The sequence below is a fragment of the Oxyura jamaicensis genome, chromosome 2 (genome assembly GCF_011077185.1).
Source record: "Oxyura jamaicensis isolate SHBP4307 breed ruddy duck chromosome 2, BPBGC_Ojam_1.0, whole genome shotgun sequence".
Taxonomy (NCBI): Eukaryota; Metazoa; Chordata; class Aves; order Anseriformes; family Anatidae; genus Oxyura; species Oxyura jamaicensis.
In genome coordinates, this window is record NC_048894.1 from 102347460 (window position 1) to 102365657 (window position 18198).

The 18198-nt window shown below is 38.4% G+C and overlaps 2 long non-coding RNA genes across 2 annotated transcripts in view; both read left to right on the forward strand.

Annotated features, from left to right (window-relative positions):
- Positions 1 to 17941, forward strand: part of LOC118162058 — an 18845-nt gene extending 904 nt beyond the window's left edge. The window contains exons 2-3 of the long non-coding RNA XR_004748268.1: positions 1027 to 1032; positions 17838 to 17941. This is a non-coding gene — a long non-coding RNA (uncharacterized LOC118162058). The remainder of the gene's footprint in view (positions 1 to 1026; positions 1033 to 17837) is intronic.
- LOC118162061 lies at positions 6611 to 8992 on the forward strand. Its single transcript, XR_004748272.1, has 3 exons — positions 6611 to 7453; positions 8007 to 8079; positions 8214 to 8992. It is a non-coding gene; the product is annotated as an uncharacterized LOC118162061 (long non-coding RNA).
- Positions 17942 to 18198: the final 257 nt, after the last annotated feature.

Consider the following 18198-nt stretch of genomic DNA (forward strand, 5'->3'; position numbering starts at 1 on the left):
TTTTTTTTTTTTTTTTTTTTTTTTTTTTTTTTTTTTTTTTTTTCCCTGCGTGTGCCTCTCTCCTAGATATTAGTATGCCTCCTTGCTCTATCCTTTGGAGCAGCTTTAAGCTAACTATTTGATTCCAGATTCACACATTTAGAGAACATTTGAAATAAAGTGTTTTGTTTTCTTTAATTTCTCTTAGAAATTAGTTAAAACATAGAAAACATAGAAAAATATATAAGAATTTTTTTTTTTTTCCTTTCTCCTAACATTCTGTCTGTTTGTGATAGTTTATAGTTAGAAACATTATACAGGGCTTTTTTATATAAATTTCATTCAAATTCTCTACTGTTGATTATTTTAACCCATTGTCATTCACATAAATCCACACTATACCAATGCATAGAAATTCTGAAATTGGTGCTTTGTGAAATAGACTATGGTGTTTTCCTAGGAAAGATAATAACATTTTATACCAAGACCTGACTTTCAATGGAAATTGGAAATCACTGTTGTCGAAGAAGTTTTACTGATTTTCTGCAACAATTATTTCTGAATTTATATCAGTGTTTAGCCCTTATATTTTGGGAACTGGACTGCAATGTTCCAACATTGTTAAATCTAGAGGTACTCAATTGCCATATGAGAAAACAAAACAAAACAAAACACAACAACAAAAAGGGCATTTTTTGTATATACCTGTTCTTAAAGATACAGATGACCAGCACTTCAAATCCAACTAGTTTCTTGGAGTTATAACGTCATATATATATTTCTTTTCTGTGTTTATTATACAATGTATTATATGCATATGAGTAAACTTTACAGTGACCAAAAAGAACACTTTACCTTCTTAATATACTATACGTTCTGAGATAATGATAAAAATTTATATGGAGTCAAAAAATGTAGTAAGTGACTTGAAAATTGGTGGAAAGAAAAATAAGTTATTAAATTAAAAATAAAACGGGAAAAAATCTCACCGTGTGTGTGTGCCATTCCTGTATCAAGCACTGAGTTACAAGGAGACATGCTTTTCAGTTTGTGGTCTTTCCAGTTATCATATCGCAGTGTGAAGCAGTATGACTCTGCCTTTTATTCTGCTGTTCTAGGGGTCCCTTGTGACAGTTCTTCTCTGGGTGAGGACTAATGTGGGGACTTTACCCACTTCTTGAATGATGATAGTCATGCCAGCTAGACCATTTAATTGAACTCTTGTATCTGATGACAACAGTAAAAGAGCAATACACTGAAAGTATATTATTGGTTGATATAAGTGCAATAGTCCAATAGAAAGAGACGATAAAAGATGAATTTTAGTCAGGTCAGCTTTTGTATGTATTGCTACATGATGAAATTATAAAAAGAGAGAGAAGTTCCTTCTCAGTACTGCAATGGGAGAATGTTAAGGCAATTTAAGCAATATTCTTCATTTACTCGGTCTTTGAATGCAGGGCAAATCAAGCAATCAATGTGTTTGGAAAGAATACACCTCTTTGCACAAAATCTAAATGAATGGCGCATTTCAGATGCTTGAAATAAGATGAGATGAGCAAAACTTACCAAGCTGTGATTCTATAGGCTTTTTTGAAGACAATGCTAAACTATTTTTTGAACTAATTCATTTGTTGTAGCACAACAAAAAAGGTGTACAAAAGTAGCACAATCCAATGTAAGGAAGACTTTTTTGAAGTAATACAAATAATACCTTCACAGAATCACAGAATTGTAGGGGTTGGAAGGGACCTCGAAAGATCATCAACCCCCTTGCCAAAACAGGTTCCTCAGAGCAGGCTGCCCAGGTAGGTGTCCAGACGGGCCTTGAATATCTCCAGAGAAGGAGACTCCACAACCTCTCTAGGCAGTTCCAGTGCTCCATCACTCTCACCATGAAGAAGTTATTTTGCATGTCGGTGCGGAACTTCCTGTGTTCTATCTTGTGGCCATTGCCCCTTGTCCTATCCCCACAAACCACTGAGAAGAGGTTAGCTACATCCTTCTGTCTCCCACCCCTCAGATATTTGTACACATTGACAAGATCACCTCTCAGTCTTCTCTTCTCCAGGCTGAACAGACCCAGGTCTCTCAGCCTTTCTTCATAGGAAAGATGCTCCAGGCCTCGTATCATCCTTGTGGTCCTCCGCTGCACTCTTTCCAGGAGATCCCTGTCTTTTTTGTACCAGGGAGCCCAGAACTGGACACAGTACTCCAGGTGAGGCCTGACCAGGGCAGAGTAGAGAGGGAGGATCACCTTCCTTGACCTGCTGGCCACGCTCCTTTTAATACACGCCAGGATCCCATTTGCCCTCTTGGCCACCAGGGCACACTGCTGGTTCATGTAGACCTGTAGTAGACCTGTCATCCACCAGGACCCCCAGGTCCTTCGCCTCAGAGCTCCTCTCCAGCAGGTCATCTCCCAGCCTGTACTGATACTTCTGGTTGTTCCTTCCCAGGTGCAGGACTCTACACTTGCTCTTATTAAATCTCATTTGGTTTCTTCCTGCCCATCTCTCCAGCCGGTCCAGGTCTCGCTGAATGGCAGCACAGCCTTCTGGCATGTCAGCCACTCCTCCCAGCATTGTGTCATCGGTGTACTTTGTGAGGGCAGACACTATTCCCTCATCAAGGTCATCGACGAAGATGTTGAACAAGCCCCAACCCAGCACTGATCCCTGGGGAACACCGCTAGTCACAGGCCTCCAGACAGACTCTGCTCTGCCAGTCACCACCCTCTGAGCTCAGCCAGTCAGCCAGTTCTCAACCCACCTTACTGTCCACTCATCTATGCCACACTTTCTCAACTTTGCTAGTAGGATGTCATGGGAGACAGTATTGAAAGCCTTGCTAAAGTCAAGGTAGATGACATCCACTGCTCTCCCTCCATCTACCCAGCTGGTGATGCCATCATAGAAGGCAACGAGGTTGGTTGAGCACGACTTCCCCTTGGTGAATCCATGCTGACTACTCCTCATAATATTCTTCTCTTCCAATTGCTTGGAGATGGCATCCAGAACAAGCTGCTCCAACACCTTTCCAGGGACAGAGGTGAGACTGACTGGCCTGTAGTTTCCCGGATCCTCCTTCCTGCCCTTCTTGAAGACCGGAGTGACATTGGCTATCCTCCAGTCTTCAGGCACCTCACCTGTCCTCCAGGACCTTTCAAATATGATAGAGAGCGGCTCGGCAATCACCTCTGCCAGCTCCCTTAGCACACGTGGATGCATCCCATCGGGACCCATGGATTTGTGTGCGTTGAACCCACTCAGACGCTCCCAAACCACTCTCATGTCCACCAGGGGAGAGCCCTCCATTTCCCAGACCCTTTGTCCTATTGCCAGGGGCGAGGAGTCCCGGGAGAGTGTCCTTGAAGCAAAGACTGAAGCAAAGAAACCATTCAATACCTCTGCCTTCTCGACATCTTCCGTGACCAGTACCCCCCTCTCCTCGTTCAGCAAGGGACCCACATTATCCCTAGTATTCCTCTTGCTGTTTACATACTTGAAAAAACCCTTCTTATTATCCTTTATCTTTTTAGCAAGCCTCATCTCTAGGTGGGCTTTAGCCTTCCTCATTGCGTCCCTGCAGGCCCTGACAACATGTCTATACTCCTCCCAAGAGGACAGGCCCTTTTTCCACATTTCATAGACCTTCTTCTTCCTTTTGATCCTATCGATGAGCTCCTTGCTCATCCATGCATGTTTCCTGCTCCCCTTCCCCAATTTCCTATTCTTCGGGATGCACCAATCCTGAGCATGGAAGAAGTGCTGCTTAAATGTAGCCCAGCTCTCACAAGCATCCTTGCCTTCTAGCAACCTAGCCCATGAGATACTCCCAAGCAGGTCCCGGAAGAGGTCAAAGTTGGCTCTTCGAAAGTCCAGGGTAGTAATCCTGCCTTTAGCCTTACTTCCTCTGCCTAGTTCCATCTGGAACTTCACCATCTCATGGTCGCTGCATCCCAGGCTGCCCTCAGCCTTCACATCCCTAACAAGGCTATCCCTGTTGGTAAGAACAAGGTCCAGGAGCACCCCCCGTCTTGTCGGCTCCTCCACCACCTGCGTCAGAAAATTGTCCTTGACGCATTGCAGGAACTGTTTGGACTGCATGTGCCTGGACGAGTTGCTTACCCAGCAGATGTCTGGGTAATTGAAGTCCCCCTTGGGGACCAGTGCTTGTGATCAGGAGGCTACTACCAGCTGCTCGTAGAAGGCCTCAATGACCTCCTCCTCCTGATCTGGTGACCTGTAGTAGACCCCCACCACCATATGTCCATACCAGCCCACCCCTTAATTCTCACCCACAAGCTCTCTACTTGTCCTTCACCCTCCTCCAGGTGGAGCTGGGTACACTCTAATTGCTCCCTCACACAAAGGGCAACCCCAGCCCCTCGCTTCCCCAGCCTGTCTTTCCTAAAGAGGACATAGCCCTCCATGACAGCGTTCCAGTCATGCGAGCTGTCCCACCACGTCTCAGTGATCGCAACAAGATTGTGGCCCCACAACCGAACACAGATCTTGAGCTCATCCTGTTTATTTCCCATGCTCCACGCATTGGTGTACAGGCACTTTAGGGAAGTAGCAGGTGCAGTTACCCCTGGGGCGATGCAAGAAGAAGAAACCAGACAGGGCATCGGGAACACTTCATTCTCTGAGGAGCCCTCAGCCAGTCCTATGAGAGAGCTCAGAGGGTTTTCCCTGTCTTCAACAGTGACAGTAGTGAAGACTTCCCCCAGCCCTCTCAAAGGAAGGCCCCAGGTCAAAATATCCAAATCCCTGGTCCTGACACCACCCCCTCAGCCAGTCATTTACCTGTCCCGTTCTGCCCCTTCTATCTGGATCCCAGTCACCCACAGGGAGGACAGAGGAGAACACTACCTGCACCCCTGATCCCTTCAACAACCTCCCCAGGGATGCAAAGTCCTTTTTAATATTCCTCATTTTTCTTGTTGCAGCTTCCCAGGATCCAACCTGAATGACTACAAGAGGATAGTAGTCCTCCAGTTTAATGAGCTGTGGCAGAGTCTTCCTAACATCTCTGACACGTGCCCCAGAAAGACAGCATACTTCTCTAGCTAAGTTGTCTGGGTGACAGATAGGAGCCTCAGTGCCCCTCAGCAAGGGGGCACTTTTTTTTTTTTTTTTTTTTTTTTTTTGGCAGAGGTTACAATACGGTGCTCTGTATGGCCCTGATCCTTATGTTTTGTACTTCCCCCAATCAAAACTCTCTTCTCAGGGTTGCTTCCCGGGTTCGGACTGCTGTCCAGACCCTCAGTCTCTTCCTCAACCTCCCTGAGAGCCTCAAATCTATTTCCCAGGGACACCGTGGGGGTAGATGGCGCCGTGGGTGTCGGGGGCAGACGTCTCTTTCTGCTGCAAGCTGAGGGTCCAGCCCCTTTTCTCTTACGGACATTCTAGCCCTCTGTTCTGCATGTGTTCAACGGGGGCCGCCTCCACCCCTTGTCGGGACATAGGAGAGGGCTGCCAAGCAGCAGCAGGGGCAGGGTGACACCTCCTATCTGTCACCCTCGGAGACTCCCTCAGGCTGCCGATTTCTCGCTGCAGCCCAGCCACCTGCTCGAGGAGTTCCTGAAGCAGGGTACGCCTGCACCGGTGGCAGCGCTCTACTCCCTCCTGGCCCAGGTGGGCCTCCAGATTCTGGAGCTCCCCGCAATCATGTCTGGACTGCCACTTCTCCCCTCGGGGGATCCACCTGGGTGCCCACGTGAGCCCAGAGAGGCAGCATCTCCTCCGTTTGGGTTGCCGCCTCGGGCCAACCGCTGCGACGGGTGCCCACTACGGTTAGGTTCTCCTCCCTGCCCTGCTTGAACTGCCCCGCGCTAACTGCCAAGCCGGTCCTGTTAGCGCGTCCTGTTGGCGGTGCTCCTGGGTCGTGACGCCCCCTAGGGACTACTTTTATAGCGCAGGGGGTGGGTGGGCTGGCTCCCCTGGCTCTGCCCTCAGCACGTCAGCGCCCGCGGCGGCACAAGCACAGCTCCTACCTGATCGGGGGGACGGGGAGGGGCGGGGCGGGGTGGGGAGGGGCTGGGCTGGGCTGGGCTGCGGCTCTGTGCCGCGTTACTGGGGGGGCTTGGGGTTGGCTTCGTTCATCTCCCTGCCAGGAGCCCTCTCTGCAGCCGATCCCTGCGAGGTTCCTGATCAAATGTCTTTTTTTTTTTTTTTTTTTTTTTGTTCTCAAACAAATACCTTTGTCTTCAAGGAACTTAAGGACTTCACTGGACTGGAACACTGGTTTGGTTCTTCCAGCAGCACTTCAAGTCTTGTCAAATACAACAGTGTTAACAAGATAGTATATTTTTTTTCTGTACAGTTCACTTTTTTTTTTTTTTTCATTAGTAAGTAATATGTAACTTATCTTGAGCTCTCTAAAGGTTATGTATGTCTTCTAATGGGAGTAACTGTTCATCTAAAGTAAAATAATGGTGCTTATGAAACCTTGACATCTTTATCTTAAAATCCTCCCTCTCAAATATAGGTCTCTATTTGCATAACAGTGTTATCTGACACTTTCCCAGTAATTAAATGACCATTCATTATGTTTTATTATTTTTCCATATTTAACTGGTGTCAGAACTGATGTCACTATGAAGAAAACTAATTTGAAGAAGTCACAGCTTTTTGTTAAGCTGAGGTTCCTGATTCAATTAGATTGTCTTTTGCTAGCTTATGTAACAGAGACATTACAGCTAGCAAAGATCCATTAGATAGTGTACATGTATTTGCTTATATTAACCCACAGTACACTTGGTGTAGTCCCTAAATATCCCCCCTCCCCCCATGGTGTTCACACAAGATAATTATTAATATATATATATATATTCAAATGAGAAAATGAAGATGCTCTGTGACTTACATATTTGATAAATTACATGTAGGTTTTGACTAAAATCTAGTGTCAGTATGGCTTCTAGTGCCTAAAAGTAATAGCTAACAAAGCTCAAATCTCAAAGCACATGAAGTGGAACTCAAGTTATGGGGATCTGGCCTCAAAACCATTTATAAAACTGGTGCTTGTTGTCATATTTGGAGCTTCATTATTATATTCACAGGCTTGTAAGTGAACATTTGCCTAGATAACACCTGTTAGAGAAATGCTGATTTAATCCCATTTAAATAATAGGAAGTAAATGAGCAGGAACAAAGTGAATAGCAGGAACAAAGTAAGTTCATATTAGAAGCTTCTTAGAGAGAAGAGTATAATTCTGTTCACTCTTATGCTTGTGCCCTGAAAAAGAAGTCATCTCTTAATTTTTTTTGTATCTTTCAGTTATGTTCAAAAGATGACTCAGGTGAGAAGGAAGCTCAGGAGAGGTCTTCAGTCCAACCTCCTTCTCACAGCATGGCCAGCTTTGAGGTCAGACCTGTTTGCTCAAGGCCGTCTTGAAAGCTTCCAAGGACGGAGACCTCACAGCCCCTCTGGACAACACTGCTGTGATGTCCTCAGGGAGAAAAAGGTTTTCCTTTATATCCTTTATCTCCAGCCTGAGCAACACTTGTCTCAGTGTGTGCCCATTGTCCCTTTTCCTCTCACCATGCACAGCTGTGAAGAGCTCGGTTCCATCTCCTCAGTAACCCCATTGCAGAGGACTGCTGTTAGGTGCCTCTGAAGACATCCCAGCTTCAGAGTGAACCAGCCTTCAGCCTCTCTGCATAGGGCAAGTGTTCAAGTCCCACACTGTCTTGGGGTCCTGGGCTAATCTCACTTTAGTTTAACCATAGTTTAACCATTGCATTAGCAACCCAAAAACAGATGCTTGCCATTTACCAAAACATCCAGGTCCTTTCCTGTAGAGCTTCTCCCCAGCTAGTCTTTCCCCAGACTGTATTGTAGTAGGGGACTGTTCCTTCCCTGCTACAGAATTTGACCCCAGGGAAGAACTCTGTTCTTCTTGAATGTTATGAGGTCCCTGTTTGCTCATTCCTCCAGCTTGCTTAGCAGACCTGGAGGTCTCAAAAGCAGACCTGTTATGGAATATATAAACATCACAGCAATTATCTTTGTTATAGGTCCATATCAGTCTAGTCAGGCTGAAGATAGACTTATATTTCCTGTGTGCATAATTTTCAGGTTTCATGCAAAGTGAGTAAAGGTCATTCTCTAATTTGGAGAATTGTCAAATTTCTCTCTGCTAGTGTTGTTGTCTCCTTTCCCTTGATTAAGATCCTCCTTCTCAGTTGTATTAAGACTTCAATTTATTTTTTCTTTATCCTTAGATTCCTTCTATGGGGTGACAGAATGGAAGTTGAAGGACATATGCCAGATCCCAGTATTAAGAAGTTGTTGACTTTTTGAAATAAAAAGCTTTCTTCTAGCTCTTTTGGGCCAACATATAAGGATTGCAACGCTGTAATTAGGACATTACTTCAAATTTCACCTCAATTACTTTTTGGTGACATTTCTTTCTCTCTTGTATATTTACAGAAATGATAAAACCTTAGTTCAACAAAAATCTTTTGTTCCCTTCTACACACACCCCAGCTAAGGGAGGGTCATGCTTGTAATTTTTACTTCATGCTTTAAACTCAGAGGTTAAAATATGATGTTTAAATGGTGACAGAGAAGTCTCAATGAAGAAATTGGGGTCTTTGACCTCAATCTCTGCTGTTTCGGGCAGCGGGGGTGGGGGATCATTCTGTGTTTGCTAGCTGAACCACAGTAACCTGCACCTGACAATTTAACCTATTGGGTTTTGAGCATTTTCAGATCAGATCAAACGCATCAAAGTCTGTGTAAATAATGCATTGCAGTAAATTGTCTCTCATTTCAAACTAATACCAGAAAAACAACTACTTAATTGCAAAAATAATACACTATTAGCAGTGATATAATTTATACTTTAATAATTTAATCTCCCACCTCCTAGATAAGTCTCCCTGTATTTCCATATTAGATTTGGGTTTAGCTTTTGTGTGGTCATAGGAGACTGGGCAGGGCACTGACTGATATCAGAGGAGTAGACATGCATAGGACAAGATGAAATGAGAAATGATTACATGAACGTCGAGTGTAAACTAACAATAAAGATTGTCTGGAAAACAATCTTTTTTTTTTTTTTTTTTTCCAACAGTTCATAGATGTTTTCTGCAGAGCTTAGAGTTTTCTAGGCAGGGACACACTAGTTTATGAGACAAAAAAGACAGTTTATGAGACAAATAGCCGGGAATTGTTGGAGAAGGGCATCTTAAGAAAATTCTGTCTTTGAAGTACTGGCAAAGTCAAAACCATAGCCAGAAAGGTTTTTTTTTTTTTTTTTTTTTTTTTTTTTTACAGTAGTACAACAACTGTTGATTATATAGGATATGTTAATATTTTTCATTCTGGTTCCAAATTAAAACTTATTCTAAATATTAAAGTACTATGAATCTTATTCATCATTCTAAAACCTAAATATATATATATAGTCACTGTTCTGTTTGTCTCCCTGGCTTACATAAACAAGTTATTTTGAACTTTCAGTGTCCTTGCACTGTCTTGAAAATAAAGCTTTATTGAAAATAAAGCTTTAGGAGTTTTTATCATTAAAAAAATCAGTTCATGAGATTTTTTTAACTACTTTGCTAGCTTCAAGCATAATTAGCAAGTAATCTACATGAACACACACTTATTTTGCTCTAAAAGTCATTAATAATGCAGTCCCGTATTCTGCAAGGTTATGCATAGGACTTGCAAAATGTGGTATCATGGGTTTTATTTAACAAATGAAAATAGAGAGGAAGGTCACAGTTCAAATCCAGTTAGACAAATATTAATATGATCACAAGTTGTTTTAACGTAATCTTTTCTCACTGAAGGGACAAGTAGAAAGGACAGTGTAAAGAAGGACAGGATAAAGTTGAAGAACAAAATAGGCACTGTAGCATTTCGAAAGAACATGTGAGAGAAGTACATGAGAGAAAGGAAGTGTTGAAAATTAAGTTGGAGAACATGAAAAAAAAAAAAGTAAGAAGGCAAAAAAAAAAAAAAGATTTGAGAAGGAGGAAAGGAAATAGGAAAGGGGAAAGGAATGATAACAAAGGTGAAAGTGTCTAAAATAAAGATGGAATAGTTGAAAAAGAGTGGAACGGGTGAAAGAAACATTGGTAAGTAGAAGAATTATCAAATAAATATCAAGTAAAATGAGATATATGAAATCATGACTTATTTTTTTCCACTCAAAATTCACTGTAATTACAAATTTATCACTGTTTTTTTCAACTGACTGTCTGTTTCCATTTCCCAGGAGTATTTATCAGTACTGCCATGGTTTATCTAATTGATCATGTTAGTCACTGAGAGTGTTAGAAGGTATTATAATGTTATCTTCCCATTGCTAATAAATTAAAATAAATTAAATTAAAGTTAAATAAAATAAAATAAAATAAAATAATAAAATACTACTAAATCTATCCTTTATCACAGGCAATAAAATAGGAGATAAAAGGCTATACTCTTCCATACAGGAGACAGTTCAAGATATATATTTCTAATTCACAATTCCACATTTCAGAGCTGATCTTGGGCTGGTATTTTTGTAAGCTATTTTATTAGAGAATAGAAATAAGAGTGCAATTTGAAACTTGGTATCATGGGGCTGGCATGGAAGAGATGGATTTGATTTATAATTTTCTGCTGTTAGCATAGTTTACCTTTGAATAAATAGAATTTCTTCAAATTTCAATAATTCAATTAAATAAATTGAATACAAGAGGGAACAGAATCTGAGATGTAAAGATTAGAGTATTACCAGCATTATATCATCTCTGAGTAGCTGGATATCTAATTTTTTAAGTATTTCAAAGCTTTTTTTAGAAAGATGGAGGACAATGACCTCTAAATGTTTAAATATCTATTTATATTTTAGTACTGGCTACAAAGTCTTCTTACTGATGCAAGATTTTTTTTGGTGGCTTCTTTTTATGTGCATTTTTAGGATGATTGATATTTTTTACATATTAGGAGTAAATAGGTACAAATAAAATAAAATAAAATAAAATAAAATATATATATATATATTTTTTTTAAAAAAAGTAAGACCATGAGTCACATACATTGACAAAAAAAATAAAATAAAATAAAAATAAAAATAAATAAAAAATATCAGTGAAGTCAACAGTTCTTTGTAGACATCTTTTCTTTGACCAAGTGTATTATCTGAACAAGTAGTGAACACTTACAGAACTATACAGAGTAACTGGTGCACTGGCTGTATTATATAGCAAATTCCCTCAAAGACTGTCAGAGATAATTATTTTATCTACTAGGTAAGCTGAACAGAATGTTATGCACTCACTCCATATTCCATGAGAAATCATACTGATATGTAATTTGTTTTCCACATGTTCATATTTGACAACAGAAGTTCAGAAAAGGACATTTTTGGCACTACAAAATTTCCCTAGTGAGTTGCACTTGTACTAATTGGAGATGCTTAATTAATGATGAGAATGTGGAGATAAGAATCACTATTGTTACAGAAGTTATATTTGAAGTCATCTTTATACATATTTTATTAACCATTTGGAGCCTTGCAAAACTGTGTTTATCAATGTTACCAATTGTTGACAAATTTGGTTGTGATCACCAGGTAAGAGTATACAATGTGTAGTTTTTGGAAATCCTTTTTGAATACATACCTTCCATTATCCCAAGAAATAGCACTTGAATAAAATGAAACCAAGGTTATTATTTCCAGATATATTCAACTTTGCAGTTTATATTATTCTCTTATGGCTGGAAGTAAATAAATAAAATAAACTGTATTGTCCTGGTCTTTGTAAATATACTTGAATAAACTAGTAATAAAATAGAGGATACATAATATTATTCTTACATCAAGGAGTGACTTTATCTCTGTGTAGTAGTTTACTAGCTGACACCTTCAATTAAATAGTTAAAACTAAGAAATTAAGAAGTAGTTTGATAAAGACTTCTATAATCTTTCCTGTTGCATTTTGGAGACTAGGTGAAAAGGAAACATTTGACTATCTCAAGGATTTATTAGTGAATTACTACTAGATTATGACAGATTTGATTATAGAGGAGGCTGATAAAAACTGTGACTTTCGAAGTTTTAGGTATCTACTCAAAATGAGATAGGAAGAGGCTTTAAATCAGCTACGGAAATGGGACATTGTTGCAGAAAAAAATAAAAGATGGAAACAAGGAATGGAAAAAGCACTGATTAGCAAGGAACGTGTTAAGATACTAAGAACATCACCACCCCACACTCTCCACCCCATCCAACTCCAATAAAATAATAAATACGATGAAGTTAACAAAGGTTACAGAAACAAATAACAAAAGTTTGAGACATATATGTATAAAAGAATGAGGTAAGAACAAATAGGACCACAATGAAAATGTAGTAAAATAAAGGATTAAAAATAATTGGATTAGAGATAATCTGGATATTAATCTAAGAACCACAATATATATATATATATGTATTTTTCTCATGATTCAGAAAGAAACACAGAAACAATGTAAAACTTGTCATAGTATTTTAAATAAATCTATCCTGAAAGGAAGTCATCCATGTAACCAAAGGCAGGTTAGCTTTACTCATATGTAAATTTTTAGAAAGGATTTCTAAAAAAATGTGCACTTAAATCCACAGAAGTAAATGGAAAGCAGAATAAAATGCAACACAAGTTTATCAAATAAAGATATTTAATCTAGTTTAATCTAACAAGATTTCTCTGATAAGAAAATTAATTTATTTTTTTTAGGTAAGTACTCCAACAGTACTTATTTGGCTGGACTTAACTAAAGACTGCCATATTGGCTGCTGTATTTGCACAAAGTACAAATATTTAGAAATAAAAAAAAATAAAATAAAATCATAAGGTCAAGAGGCAATATTAAGAATGAAAGCTCCACGTAAATATAGAATCCTTGAGAATCTTTCTTGCTTATAATATTTTACTTATGATTGTGAAAGAAATATGTAGAATGAGTAGGTGGAATTTGGTCAGAAAATTGCCACTTTTTTCTCCAATTCAAAAGAAGCATGGGGTATCACCGGAGAAAATAAATGTAAGGGACATTCTTGAAATACAGTCGAATTGAGATTCAGTTGTATAAAACATTTCTGGGGAATAACACAAATTTTGGCTATCAATTAAGAACTAGTCGTGTAGGAAAGACTGGAGAAGAAAAAGACATAGGCTTGTTAGTTGAGTATAACATATCTATAAAGCATTAATGTGATGCATGAATGGATACCCAAATATGTTTGTAGATTGCTGATTTAAATTTTATAGAGATAGAAAGTGTTTTAGTGTCACTACATGAAGTGCCATAGTTGACTTCATCTGAGTATTGTGTATAGCTCAGATTATCCAAGACAGATATTCAGGAAGCTAAGGGCAGTATTATCATGAGAACAAAGTACTCATACATGCATTACAATGCCTTGAATTAGACTAGAAATTCAAAGAATATTTATAGCTAATTCATACTATGGAAAAAAAAAAAAAAAAAAAAAAAAAAAAAAGTTTTGATTCAATAAGGTTGGCAGAACTTTATATATATATATATATATATATATATGAAATGACGCTTTATCTAAAGAAGAAATGGAACTTACAATTTGAAAAGTCCCTTTCAGTCCTATGTTCTTGTTTTTTCAACAGCTTCATATTGGACTCTCCTACTATTTATTCCATTACTAAACAATTGTTACTATCATTAACTCTGAAAGATCATTTTCCTACATTTCTTGCATCTATTTTATAAGAAAAACTAGTATGTTATTTAAGTTAAGCCCAGCACCATAATTCTATGTGCTTTTGAAGGTATGTTTTAAATTAAAACTCCCTTTTCTTAAACCCTTCATTGTCAAATCTGAACTGTCTCTGCTAATCCCATCTTTCAGATTTTGTTACACATCATTCTCCTTTTACAAAGAGCTTCAAATTTCACAAGAGTATGGTAAATATGAATAACTTTGCATGTTAAAACCAATTTCATTTAAAATAACTTAATTTTCTGTCTTCACTTTCATTATTTTGGGAGTATATTTCAAATCTCACTAAGGAAATCAGCATTTGTCTAGTTTAGGACATTTTAAAAATCATAATGCTAATGCTTTAATGCTAATTCATTTTCTGAAAACCTTGCTATGTATGTACAGTCTTAAAAATCATAGACATTTTTATTCATTATTTCATGTAAGCATTCATATGGGAATTATTGAATGTAGTGCAACACATCAGTTTGTGTCTATTGCAAGTGCTAGCAATGTGTCTGGAATGAATTAAAGAAATCTATTATCTCAGTCTTAACCTGAATACTATTCACTGAATAATGGGTGGAATATTCAGAAATTTTATGCTTCAAATGTTATTCTACATTGCAAATTAAACTCAGCAGTTAATATTTTTGGAGTACATAATTTCTGAATGCAAGTAAACTGTTGTTCCTTATCAGTGCCACTTTAAAATACAGAGAATGAGCCCACTAAATATAGCCTATTCCCAATCAAAAGTCAATCTTTCTCTCTTTTTATTTACTAACTCTTGATCCATACATGTAATTCCATTATTCTCTTTACATTAAATGTCCCTCTTATCTGATATATTAATATCACTCACACAAAATTCCCTAAATGTGTCTGATAACCTTCAATACCAACCACTTAAGATGTTATTTTTCCCCTGTCATAGAAGAGCACTCTATAAGATAAAACATATTTATTTCTCTTTAATTAGTTTCCACCCTCATCCTTTGTCTCCTCCAAAACAAATTTCACAGTGAGTGAATGAATATACATAGTTAACAATTCATGTTATAGAAATCATAAAGGTTATTACCTAAAGGCTATTACTGACTACTAGCATATTTAAATTAGAATGAAAGTCTTCTCTTGCGCAGGTATAAGTCATCAGGAAGTCACATTTGTTCACATAGCTAAAGCAGACATTTACTGGACAGAAAGCAAGGAGAGAACAAAGTGATAAAAGGAACAACCTGGATAACTAAAGGCATAAAAATACTGAGGAAAAAGGGTGTATGCGCAGGCAGCCCAGTAGATTCACAACTCACAACACTGGCTTAAGGTAATTGACCGTATCTGGACCCCAAATTAGATGACAAGGAGAGGAAAGCATTTTCCAGATTTAAAGAGAAAAAATCTTTAATGAAATGATAATTAATCTGCAGTTCTCATCTGCGGGGGTGAAAATCATATTCTTTAATGTGTTTCATTGTTGATCTTATTTGATGCTGCTTATGTGGCTCTAATGCTATTTTTCCCATAGACAAGGGAGCAATAAGTTTTCTTCAAGAAAAAAAGATTTTTGTCTCATAAGAAAATTGGTGTGCTATCCCAATGGCTATTACTGACTAGTAGCATATTTAAATTAGAAGGAAAGTCTCAGTCTTCTCATTAACTACTATCAACTTAAAATACTAAAAAATATATATAATGAAGGCATATGTTATCTATATTATGAAACTAGAATCTCTTTCTTATTACGAATTTGGTGTCCTCAATCTGGAAGCCCTGATATTATTTTGGAGAGGGTGAAGCAAGCCAATTGCATTAAGAAAGGAATATTTCTCTTCCTTGCTCAATCAATTTTGCTTAAGCATCAGCAAAAAATAGAATTGCTCAGTGTACAATGAATATTTGATAGGCAGTTCTACTTTTACTGAGCCCTAAGTGGAAATGAACTAGTGAGGAAGAAAATTATCAGATTTTACAGATTTAAATTATATCATCTAAGTGCCCCTTTCTGCACAAGCCATTTGATTCTAGGTTCAAAAAGAAAAAGAAAGTTAATGAGCTTGAGTACGATCTGAAACATGTGAACATTAAGGAAAAATCTTTAGTTTATTTCCAGAATTTCACAGTCATTTGCTCCTTTCTTTCCAAAACAATTACATTAACATTAGCAACTTTTTTTTTTTTTTTTTTTTTTTTTTTCCTAATGAACTAAATGTTAATAATAAAACTTAGTTAATATGCAAAGGCTGCCACATTACGGCCTAATGCTGTATTAGGATTTGAACAAACTTGTACAGTCTCTAGTGCAATAAATGTAGAATAGGAAACTTTTATTTTGTGTGTTTGAAAACATCACTCCCTGAGATGCCACAAAATGTACTATACTTTCCAGAATTAAAACTGCTGGCTTTGTTAGCACAAATCTTTTTTCAAGGACATTTCTATGATAAAATTCCTTTGCAGTAATATATAGTTGGAATCTTTATATCAGTAACCAGACAGAAAACACAGGACAGTATCATCTAGTGGATCGTTAACCAGAAATACAGAAAACTTGATATGTTCTTTAATTACAATAATAGCATTTTCTTCTAACTGCACATAAACTCAAATGAATTCTTCACACAAACTCAAATAAATAATTACACTCTATAGTGCAACCAAATGAAGTGGCACTAAATATAGATTTATATCAGGACAAGGATTATTCAATATTGTCTCACCAGCACATAATATTATTTTAACAAATCAACTCAAATATTTGTCACTTCTTTCTTCAGTTTAATTGTATTAAAAACAGTTCAAGTATGACTTGGAAACAAGTGAGAAACATCAGAATATAAGCCCTTTGTCAAGATAGGGGAGGAGACAGCACAGTACCTGTACCCAGACTTTTTATTATTAATATTATTAATAATAATAAGATTTTTTTTTTTTTTTTTTTTTTTTTTCCCCAAGGAGACTTCTAGCTATTCAGAGCAGGAACCCTCACAGATGCTCCTGTTAACAGTGAGAAAATACAGAGTAAGCGAGTAAGCGCTTGTTAGGGGGAACCTGAAATGAACAGCCCAAGCATATGGGGAGATTGTTCATGGAATGTAAGAGTTACAGCACTAAGAGGCAGAAGTGTTTTGGAGGATGTCCAACTTTGCTAGGAACCTAATTCTCCAGTTCCACATTTGTGGCTACCATCTAGCCAAATATAAAATCTGACAACTGTCCTCTCTAGTGCAGGGTACCCAACAGCTGAGACTATGAGACCACCTAGAATAGCTTAGTGATAGAAGGAAGGAAGAATATCTATCCAATGGCTAGTGCAATGGATGCTCCATCACACAGTTGTCCTGGCCCATCAGTTCCATATTTCTTCTCTACCCTGTAGAAAGGGTTGCATCATATTATTTATGTTTCTTCTCTGTTTTGAAGATGATGGGATGAAAACCTAAATTAAGTCTGAGAAATGATTTCATTCTTCTTTCAACATTAGTGGAATATTCAAGGATATGATTTTACTGTTAACAGGAGACTTGTCTGTAGATAACTGTTGTGGTTTAACCCAGCTGGCAGCTAAACACCACACAGCCATTTGCTCACCCTCCCCCCTCCCTCTCTGGGATGGGGGAGAGAAACGGGAAAGTGAAGCCTGTGGGCTGAGATAAAGACAGTTTATTAAAATAGGAAATAATAATAATAATAATAATAATAATAATAATAAGTACAAACAAGTGATGCACAATGCAATTGCTCACCACCCGCTGACCAATGCCCAGCTTATCCCTGAGCAGCCGGCCCCCCACCCCAGCTAGCCACCCCTATATATTGTTTAGCATGACATTAGATGGTATGGAATACCTCTTTGGCCAGTTTGGGTCAGCTGTCCTGGGTCTGTCCCCTCCCAGCTCTTGCTCCCCTCCCCAGCCTGCCCTCTGGCAGGACAGAGCGAGAAGCTGAAAAGTCCTTGGCTTAGTGTAAGCATTGCTCTGCAGCAATTAAAACATCGGCATGTTATCAGCACTCTTCTCATCGTAATCCAAAACATGGCACCCTACCAGCTACTAGGAGGAAAAATAACTGTCCTAACTGAAACCAGGACACACCCCTATATATTATTTAGCATGACATCATCAAGGGGTATGGAATACCCCTTTGACCAGTTTGAGTCAGCTGTCCTGAGTCTGTCCCCTCCCAGCTCTTGCTGCATCCCTAGCCTGCCCGCAGGCAGGACAGAGCGAGGAGCTGAGAAGTCCTTGGCTTGGTGTAAGCACTGCTCTGCAACAAGTAAAACATCAGTGTGTTATCAACATTAGTCTCATCCTAAATCCAAAACATAGCACCCTACCAGCTACTAGGAGGAAAAATAACTATGTCCTAACTGAAACCATGATAATAATCAGCATCATGAGGTAATAGTAACTTTCCTCATATAAATAAATCATTCTCAAAATAGATAATATATAATGTAATTAAATCTCTACATTCTGCAAAAGAAG